This window comes from Amphiura filiformis, chromosome 15 (genome assembly GCF_039555335.1).
Source record: "Amphiura filiformis chromosome 15, Afil_fr2py, whole genome shotgun sequence".
NCBI lineage: Eukaryota > Metazoa > Echinodermata > Ophiuroidea > Amphilepidida > Amphiuridae > Amphiura > Amphiura filiformis.
Genome location: NC_092642.1, coordinates 50,768,811 through 50,779,751, shown reverse-complemented (window position 1 = coordinate 50,779,751; position 10,941 = coordinate 50,768,811). Strand labels below are relative to the sequence as shown.

The window sequence follows — 10,941 nt, the reverse complement described above, 5'->3', positions numbered from 1 at the left end:
TTTATTTTCAGTGTATAATATTTAATTTTTCAATATTTTCTTTTGTGCAATAAGTTCAATAATGAAAAATAAGAGAAACATAAAATATAATAAAGAAAAGATCTCAAACAAAGGTGTGCTTATGTTCAACTTTTGTTGTGCGATATCTTGATGGTTAGCCACTCTGGACACCCCTGTCATCTTAGGCTCATAAGTTAAGTTGCTTATAAGATACGAAAATGAAACCTATCAAACAGTTACAAGAAGGATACATAAATAATATCTGAAAAAATCACATTGTTTTGTTCTACCATCACAAAATGCGGTTCATTTTCTACATGTAACCTTTTTATGGGACACCTTGTACATACTCACTGGATATATTTTGGATACCAACTTTTTTGAAACACCCTGTATAATGGGCCTTCTGTATACGTACCCTTCCAAATGTGTTATTTATAAAATCTGCTCTCAGTTCACAAGCACCGCAACCAAAACATGCAAAACATTCCCTGATGCAAAAAGCTATTTCTGCCCTCTGCCGACAACTATTTTATTGGCATCGGACCTGACTGGCACACACCACCTCAATGCCTTCGGCAAAATATTTCCCTAAGTTCAGGTGTGCCATTTGCGCATGCGCGAAAGTAGTTTGATTGACAGATTTCACCTCTGACCTCGATCAGCTGTTTTTGCGACAGTCATAACACTGACAGAAGTATCCAGTTGCGAAAATCGACTTATTTGCCTCATTTTAGCGACGTGCTTGGACTAGTTTGCAATAGTAATATTAGTATTCAATTCACTGAATATTTAGAGAAGCAAATGACATGATGGATAAGGACAGTTTAAGGCCACGGACATCGAATATACCACGAAAACTAGCTCGTTCACGTAGCGTTTTCGTTGTCCCACACTGGCCTACTACACGTAGATTGCCTGGCGATCAGAGTGTTATCGTCAGAGCACCTCGGACTACACGAAAACATGACGAGATTTGTCCCATTCACCACTGCATCACACAGATCTGTTGTTCATGCACTGTCATGACTGTACATTCATGATCATTGCAATACAGTGTATGTCGTGTATGTGTATACCGTTCTCCTGGCTGAGTATGTTGGGTGTGTTGTTTGTACCTCGACTCTGCAAGGTGAGTTTCTTTTTATAACTCATTAATTTTTTTAATGCACAAGTAAAACTAAACGACACAACATTAATTTTAACTGGCAGTGAGGATTCGCTATAGTATAGACGAATCCAACGAGCCAAGTCATGGTCAGGATTTGGTCGGCCATTAGGCCAAGTAAAATAAAAAACATGTTTCACGTCCGGTTTTCGAAAAAAAAGGAGGAAGAGGGTCTTTTATTTTCTATTTTTATCACAAAATTGGTGTAAATAGCCATACTTAGAGCTCAGTGTTTTAGCGTATACAATAATGCCTGGAAAAGGAGGAGAGTTACACCCCTCAAATGATCACAAAACCTTCCTAACGTGTTTCTTGTATCTTAACAAGGCTATAGAAAGCATCCTAACTTCCTAGACATATATTATGAAAAGTTATAACCGAATTTCAAAAAATAAAAATATATTTGAAGAAACCTCAAAACAGGAAGCGGGAGGGGACGTGAAACATGTTTATTTTTTTATTTGGCCTTATTAGGGTCCCTGCATGCACCAAACAGGTGTTGTGAGTGCCCAATTGGGTGGATTAAACCCGCTTAAAATTTGATGTGAGATTCTTTTGTGTTGTAAACTGTCATCATTCTTTTGTCTGCGTGTAACACGGGTGGTAGAATGCAGTTTAAAATATCCTTCAAGGGCGATCATTTCACATTTTAGGTGAGATAGTTTGTCCCCGTCGCGGCTATGGCCGCCATTAAGGGGCAGGAATGTGTGAAATTTGATTCGTCTAGAGGAAAATATGATTTTGACTTCATCTTCAGTCTCAATCCCAACCCACAGCAAGTGAGCAAACATAAAGTCTTGATTTTGCAGAGTATGTAGGCCTACTATATGTTTACAAAGCAATCGTGTAAAAACAGAATTTTGAAAAATATTCAGGGCTTTCCCTTAGCAAATGTTACAATGGCTTTAATTACAATGTCATACTGTATTGTCTTTCCAGAAACTGGCACACTAAAGGTCCATTCAGCAAGGCATATCTTCCAAAAATCTGAACTATAAACACACGCTGAAGCAAAGCACCTGCAACCGAACAGCACAGCTTTCCTTATTGAGGAGGATGTAAGTAATTTCATTTACAAAGTTGTAGCCAAGTGGGTGCAGCACACCACACAAAATGCCAATACCTTATTCCTATGTGTTCCTATATTTAATTCTCAGGCACGACAGGTATATATGAAATGAAAGTGCCCTCTGACAAAAAAAAAATAAAAGAGAAAATCAGAAGGGCAAAAGAAAAGAAAAGGGACAAGGAACCCTTTTCACCGAAATTAACCTGATCATGACCGAAAATAGTGTAAAATACTTAAATTTTTTGCGTACGTCCCAATAAAGCCTTTTTAGAAGCTCAAAGACATACAACCTCTCTATGTATAATTGTATGATGCAACTTTTTTGCAATGCAGAGTTTTTTGTGTACCACCTAAGTTTTATTTTGCCCTCCTTACTAAAAAAAAAGATGGCTATGCCCATGAAACTATGCACGACTAGTAGACTTAGTAAATTACAGATTAGTGCTTTAAATCTGTCTCCGCTCTCACAGTTCATAAAAAAATTAAAATTGCAAAATGATTGCAAGTGACTACTTTTGACTTTATGACCTTTGACCTCACACCTATTGAAATAGCATATCATGACTCTGCTACAATAATTTATCATTTTGGAAGGAAAATCTAAAAATTTAAAAAGATAGTACATTAAGGCTTTAAGGGAGTACTACACCCTGGTTAATTTTGTGCTTATTTTTGCATTTTTCGCATAAAAATTATAGCACATTGGTGACAAGTAAGATATGTATAGGGCAAGGACTCCCAACTACTGTACTGAAAATTCAGCAACTCAAAGCAAGTAGTTACTGATTTTTGATCAAATATTGGTTTTCCTCATTTTTGACTGTAACTCCACAACTGTTGTCTGTGCTGATATAAAATTTCCAGTGCAGTAGTTGTAGTCCTTGCCCCTATAATATACATATCTTACTTGTCCCCAATGCCCTATAATTTTGAGAAAAATGCACAAATAGGCACAAAATTGGGCAGGTGTAGTACCCCTTAAGGCACACAAACAGCCTAGATACCATAATCCTGATAATAATGTGTAATAATTAATCATTGGCTATTATTTTATTTTATTCCAATTTCCAGGTGCAGCAGTACTACTGAGGATACTGGTTTCGTGAAAGACAAACAGGATGATGGTTTGGAAGTCAACAGCTGGCATCTGTTATCTGTCGCATCACTCGCTAGCCGTACTATAGGGCTTTTTAAACACACTATATCCGAGAACTGCTAAAACCCACTAACCGCTCCACCCAAAAGGGGGAATTACAAAGTCAGGCGCCACTCTGCAAAAATACACAGAGTCAGGCGCCGATCTGCCTAAAATAGAGGGGCGCGCGCCACGCGCCCTCTAAATCCGCCACTGGACGTCAATGTCTTTTTCATGGCTGCGCCACACTAACCACCCTTTTTTGCTACACTATTAACTATACTCACACAATTCAATACGGCGCCCACTAAAATATGCACCTACGTCACTACTGAACTTGAGGGGAACCAATGTATAGCCAAGGTTCCCTAGTCCAAAAATACGGATCGCTAGTCCGAAAAAATAGGAAATGGTTCACAAGTCCAAAAATAAATAAGGTTTACAAGACCTTAGCAATGGAAAATCTGCAGCCATTAGGACTAGCGACCATTTTTTTCTTGGACTAGTGACATTTATGACTAGCACACCTTAGGATTAGCGGATGCAGGATAGAGTAATTGTAGACCAAATTGTTTAGTAGCTGCTACTGGTTTACCTTCATCCCCGTAAATATGATGAGTATCCAGTCCACTAATCAAGGGTTTAGGACCAGAAGGCCTAACTGCAATAGCTGCCCCATAGACATTTTGATAATTTATCTAAAATATGACACTTGGCAGCTATTGCAGATAAGGCCTCGTTAATGTCTGTTATTTATTAAATAAATAAAAGAAGACCCTACATGTAAACCCTTAACATAAAACTAAAATAAAAGAAGGTCCTACATGTAAACCCTTGACTTATAAATGCTTTTAAAGGAGTGTAAGTGTTCATAGTTTATTATTGGCAGACACTGTTTCTTTCATGAAAGCTGTGACTGTGCATCAATGCATTCACACCCAAAGCCTTCAGGAAAGACTAGCCGATGTCAGTCAATGCTACAATGTAGTCTTTTGTGAAGGCACCATATTAACACACAAGCTGGACTCGAATTTCAGTCAGGGCCATTGCCTGCAGTTTTTCAGTTTTGGCCTTTGTGCCCCTGATCTTTGTTAACTTCAAGGTGTTCTTCATTCCTCTTGACAAGTGGTGCCAAATGGCCTTGACAAAGGGTCCCCCAAATGAAGGTCTGAACAAAAGCCTTCTCAAAAGACTAGTGGCTGCCAATAGACTGTAAATAAATGGTCTTTTTGCACTCATTATCTCATACTTCATTACTAAATGTATTTTTACACCTATTTCTCTGGTACATAATTATTAGAAAGACAAGAGTTCATGAAATAAACAAAAATGCATGGTGAATATGTAGCTTTGATCATTGTTTTAATTTATTTTGAGATCTGTAAGGAAGTGAAAAAATAAAAGCACTATTTTTTCATTAAAAAGTATGAAGAAGGAAGTCCAACAAACCAAAACAGTTGAACACACCTACTTAATAGATAATAAATGATGGGGATTTTTTTACTACATGTATCCTCTATTGTGTGATGGAAGATATCCAATAAAAAGAATGCACAAAAAGTAACACAGCTGAAATATGCCTATAAGTTCAGAACTAGTAATCGTTTCCACAATATTTCTACATAGAAAGAAGGATGATTTATTTACGCTCATTTTGATACCCCATTTGTGAAATGTCGCTCAATACTGATAACACAGTACATAGTGCTTTTAAAGAAAAACCACAAATTTAAAAGTTGCCATTTACAGCAATCAATGGTTTCAATCAATGACTTCATATCAATACAAATAACCGCAACTTTCAATTCGGGTATTTTTCTTTAAAAACACTGCTGTGTTGTTATTATTGAACGAGATTGGACTAATGGGGTATCAAAATGCGCGTAAATAAATCATCCTTCTTTCTATGTTGAAATATTGTGAACACAATTATTAGTTCAAACGCTACAGGCATGTTTATAAAGCTGTTATTTTTGTGCAGTCTTTATTTTTATAATACAATTCAGCATATTCCCTCTAAGTGATTGTGATCTGGGACAAATCCAAAATTGGATCTAATCTATTAGAAATATTCAATCTAGAATTCAATCTTATTTGATTTTTAATCTAAAAAACATTTGGATGGATTTAAAAAATCTAATTTGAATACATCTAATTTGATTTTAATCTAAGGGGTTAAAATCAATCTAAGCAATTTTAATCCCATATATTAAAATTGAATTAGATTGAATTCTAATCTATTGGATTGAATATTTCTAATAGATCTTAATAAATTTTCACACATTCTGTTACACCTAATTTATGAGTCCCGACTTTCAACACAAGTATTGTTCTTCAATTAGTGAGATTGAAGTGCGTTTCTGAATCCGGTCATTATTTCAGTCCTTTTTAATATTTCATTTGTTCCATGACTTCCATCTGCCTCCGCTGCAAAATGTGACATGAAATGGCTCACAGTGGCATTGGTTAATGGTGTCTGGCAGTTGGTTGTTACTTGTACAGTGTAGCTCTGACCTTTTAGTAGGCCTGAAAAGAAAAAAGAGGATTTTAGAAAATTTGTCAGGGTAAAGCTGGGACAGTGGCACAATCCCCCGCAGGGGGCTGTTACGGCGGCTTGGTTTGAAATCCTCGCCCACCCACTTCCCCCAAATGTATTCCTCAGCCCCCCCCCTTGGCGGTGGTGGCAGATTTACCCCAGCTAGCTGTTCCTTGATTGCAATGAAAGTGTAGTTTTGCCACTGGTGCCCCCAATCCCCCCTCCACCATCGGTTGCACACCACAGGGTTCATTTATGTGCCATATTAGGGGCTGTGCAATAATTATAGCTAATTATCGGGGGTAATAAAATGTCCGAACGACCCACCAAAAATAGCTTGCCCCCCCCCCCCTCTCAGCCTGCAAAATAATCGCTTTCCTCCCTCTTTTGGCCTGCCAAAAATCTTTGCCCCCAACACATGCCAAATTTTTGGGATCCCAATTTGCAAACCTTAAAAAGGTCTAGATATGTTATGAGCACAGCGAGCATGAAAATTTGCATATTTCAGCGTTTCCATACTGTTTTCCTAAGCCTTTTTAGAGCATTTTATTTAAAAGGCACCCCATGAATGTGTGCCAAAATTGCTTGCCCCCCTCGGATCGCTTGCTTGCCCCCCAATTTTACCCTCCTTCCAGGGCTCATAATTATTGCACAGCTGAGCCCCTTATAGGTATAAGGGGCTATCATTTTCTTCAGAAGGGGGGTCATGAATATACTGGGGGTCATAGAATTTTAAGACCAAAAATAGGGGGTTATAATTTTGTAGCAATCAAAATAGGGGGTTATAGAATTATTAAGGGCTGGCGACTGGTGTAACTTTTCTTACACTTTTTTGAACAAAATGTGCACACAATCTTTATACAATGTAAGATGTTTGCGCTCTCCGTGAGCCTTCTTTACGCTTATGGTCAAAAATTTTAACGTGTTTCGTGTACTCCGCTCTAAAATTTTGACAGAAGGGGGGTCCTAAAATTTTTGACCCACGATAGGGGGTCGAAAATTTTAGCCCGCGATCCGCTGATGGAGGGGGGTCATAAAAATTGACTTCAGTCACCGACATATTCATGACCCCCTGTCAAGAAAATTACATCCCCTGAAAGGTGAATTCAGTCAAATTTTGCCATCAAACACTGCATCATTTTATATCAAATTAAACTCCTTGATTATAAAGAAAGCCAAAACTGAAAATCGTTTTGTCATAGCACTTTCCGTAGCAAAATTACATCTTGTCACAGATTGACTTTCATGATATCATCAAAACATTCAGCCAACATTAGAAGCTTCAATTGGCAAAACAAATCAGGATCTAGGCTCATGATGGAATTTCCGGCTCATGACAGAGCAGCTTTTCTACGGTGCGGGAACTGCTATCAAAATCCCTCTAAAATTCCATGTGCGATTCTCTCATTACCAAAATAAATCATATATTTGGGTCAAGTGAAGTATTGACAACATATTCATATAGGTTTCCTTGACCGATCTTTTCTTTACGAGGAAAATTTACAAAATATTGTTGTATTTTAGCCTAGTCGTAAGAGATTCCCATTGAGTTTACATGGGCTTTTGTCTAACACACGCGTCACGTCACGTCACGTCACGTCACGTCACGTCACGTCACGTCGCGTCACGTCACGTCACGTTGATATCTTCTTAAAAGTTACAAACAAGTCATACGGATCAGTTCACGATTTCGTTTAGTTTTTCCCGGGGTGTTTCCGCATCGAACCCGTCATTATCCCAGGCCCACAGTGAAATGGTTATCGGCGTGGCGATTGCTGACGGCCGCACACCACCAAATAAGCCCCATCGAAATGCACGTAAAAGGGCAAACAGATTCGCGATTTTACCTTCCATGAATTTCCAGACACGATCATTTATTTAAAAAATGACTTTTTTCTATGGCAAAATATTTACTTGTATTTGTATGAAAAAATATTCCTTATTAATTTTACTTGGCCTATACAAATGTAGGTCCTACCAGCTTTAAACCACGATGACGATTCGCATCACAATAGCCACGACAAACGCGGAGTGATTTTATTGTTGTGCGGTCGTAAATGGGCGACAAGCTGTCATTTACGCAATGAAGTTCAGGGCACACACCACTAAATAATCGTCCCATTGAAATACACGGGAAAATACAAGAAAGTAAGTTTGTTTTTCTACCCCATGTAACAACATTTTTAATATTTTGATCAAACCAATGTCTTAAATAAAGATTAAACTTTTATTTAAATTTAATTTTTCGGGACAAGTTAAGACAAACTTGAGAGATACGAACTCCTGAACAGCGCCATCCCGAATTTCAGCTGACACGCTCGCCTCCTTACCAGTTCCGGCCATGATATTGTTCCGAGGGCCTATTACCCATGCACATTCGATTCAGAAAATTTTCTGAACAGATATGTAATGTTGAGCTCCTATTCTATCTTTTTATCAAAACAACCAAGAGTCACTCAAATTTGGTTCCCTCGGGACGCCGATATATTTCGCATAGGTGCTATTTTTTACCGAACTATGAAGGGTTACACCAAATGCGGAAGGATTTAGTGTAGTGCACCCTTCAACATTTCGCGCCAACTTCACACCGCCGTCCAGTGGTGGCGCTACAGGGCGGCATTTGCCACCGCCCCCCTCTAGGCCTACCCCCGAAATTTTTCTTCCCCTCCCGCCCCCAGAAGAAAATAACAAACGCCAAAAAATCCAAAAATGAGAAAAAAATGACGATTTTTTTTTTCAATTTGCTAGACAAATAGGTCAAATCCGAGGATTTTTGAGAGGGTCACCTCCCCGAACCCCAAAATTTCCCCCTAAAACTTTGCTCCCTCCCCCCACTTCCCCTAAAATGTTGGTGCTGGCGCCGCCACTGGACATATGCCTATTGGCTACCCTAAGTTTGCGAATGGGTGAGTTCTTGGTGACAGCTCCATACAGTTCGCTAGTTCGCTAGTCAGAACACGTAGGGCCTATTCCATTCGCTAGTCCGATAGCTATAAAAGTTTGCTAATCCAAATCTGAAATAGGCTAATCTGTCATCTCGCTCTAAACACTATGACTAAGCTATAGAGCCTAATCACTAGTCTGATATTTAAAAAAAATATTAAATAAGCTTCGCTAGTTTGAATCTGTATTGTAGCCGTAAACACTTAGCTCTAACCTAACATAAGTCACCCTTGGCATAACACTAAAATTCTAACCATGAAGAGCACCCCAAACCATAACCAAAGGGCCTACTATCCTAAACCTAAGAACCACGGACCCGCCTCCTTTTTTTCCAACTTCAAGTAGCAAACCTTATTTATTATTCGGACTAGCAAGCTTTGATATTTAAATTCGGACTTGCGAAACGGAATAGAAAGAAGAAAAGAACTAGGGTTCATTGTGAGCACATGTGCACATGTGCATTTGGCAACGAATTGGCCTTGACCTTTATTTGACCTTTGGCCCCTCAACGGTAGATTGCACATCGGGTCACTGTGGAAACGTTTTTGGTAACATTTATTGTTGACCTCTGTTTTCAGGTCAAAAGTCATACGTGGGTCAAGGTTATTCAACATGTCAGGTCAAGGTCAAGGTTAATTAATTCGGACTAGGTTTGGATCAAATCCATTGAGTCTGGAGTGAGATCAAACTTTTAACACAAATGACCCCTCAATGACCTTTGACCTTGAAGCCATATATAGGAAACTTAGTAGCCACTTACCCACTTGTGCTTCCCACAAGGTTTGTGGCATGTGAAAAAAATGTCGTGAAATCACATTTTGGCCATATCAAGTAGGTCAAAGGTCAAATTAGGGTCATGGTCACACAACATTAATGGGGGTGGTCAGTGATTATTGTGACCAAAGCCTGGTCAAAATCCGATGTAGTATACGGGTGCTAGACTCATTTTGAAATGTTGCCAGAAAGATGAAAAATGACCTTTGACCCCTTATTTGTGTACATCTATATGAAGCATGGGCAGGGGATTCTTCTAAAATATTTTGGTGGAAATCGGCTTAATCGTCTAGAGGCCTTAGTATTTTTGTGTGAAAAAAATCACATTTTCAACTATATAATCAAGGTCAAAGGTCAAATTGGGGTACAAACCATAAATGGGAGTGGTCAGTGGTCATTCTGACCAAGTTTGGTTAAAATCCAACTTAGTATGTGGATGTTATAGCGATTTGAAATGTTGCCAGAAGAAAGAAATGCGGGTGAAAGAAAGCATTTGGCAACATTTGTTGCCAAATGCAAAAAGGGAGCAAAAGACAACCGAGACGAGAGCAATATCCCCTACTGCGAATTATATGACCAGCTATTTACACCGCCATCAAAGAAGACCAAATAATACCGCATCATATACCTCACAGATTCTGCAAAATGGCTAACGTGTTTTATAAGTCTGAAACACGCGAATGGGGTAGCTTATTTTGTTTTGATAGGCCATTTTCACGTGTGTTTCAGTGGGAGCATTATTTAGTGGTGTGCGCACTGTACGTAGCCTCCGTCGCAGGCTACTCGTGTTTTTATCACACTCATAGTTTGAGAAAAGCGAAAACGCACCGCCTGCAAAAGAGGCTACACTAAACTAGGATACGGGCTGTGGTTTAAAAGTAGTTCCAGCAATCCCGATTATTTTATTCATTGAAGCTTTGCTGTGCTTTGCGGCATTGATGAAAAGCTGGAATTCCATGGACTATTTCACGGACTATTTATCACGTAGGGAGATAAGGGTAATTGTGGAGTTAATAATTTATTATGAACTTTTGATAACATTTCAACGTGACGCGACGTGACGTGACGTGACGTGACGTGACGTGACGTGACGCGTGTGTTAGACAAAAGCCGATTGGACCAGTCTCGGAATCAGCGCTCAATGGACTTTCGCGTTCACTTATAATACGAGTATATTTCTATATTGCTGCATGGTTGACTGTGGTGGGTGTAATTAGTGGCGTCGATTTGTGGATGAAGAGGAATGGGTTTTGGCATTGAAGAAAATAAGGGGGAGTTGGCATTTTTTTCATAGGGCATTACGTAATTATTTATTG

The 10,941-nt window shown here is 38.9% G+C and overlaps 1 long non-coding RNA gene across 1 annotated transcript; it reads left to right on the top strand.

The window, feature by feature from the left end:
- Positions 1–564: 564 nt before the first annotated feature.
- On the top strand, positions 565–3,485 carry LOC140170654 (uncharacterized). The gene is made up of 3 exons (XR_011861556.1): positions 565–1,132; positions 2,108–2,226; positions 3,309–3,485. It is a non-coding gene; the product is annotated as an uncharacterized lncRNA (long non-coding RNA).
- Positions 3,486–10,941: the final 7,456 nt, after the last annotated feature.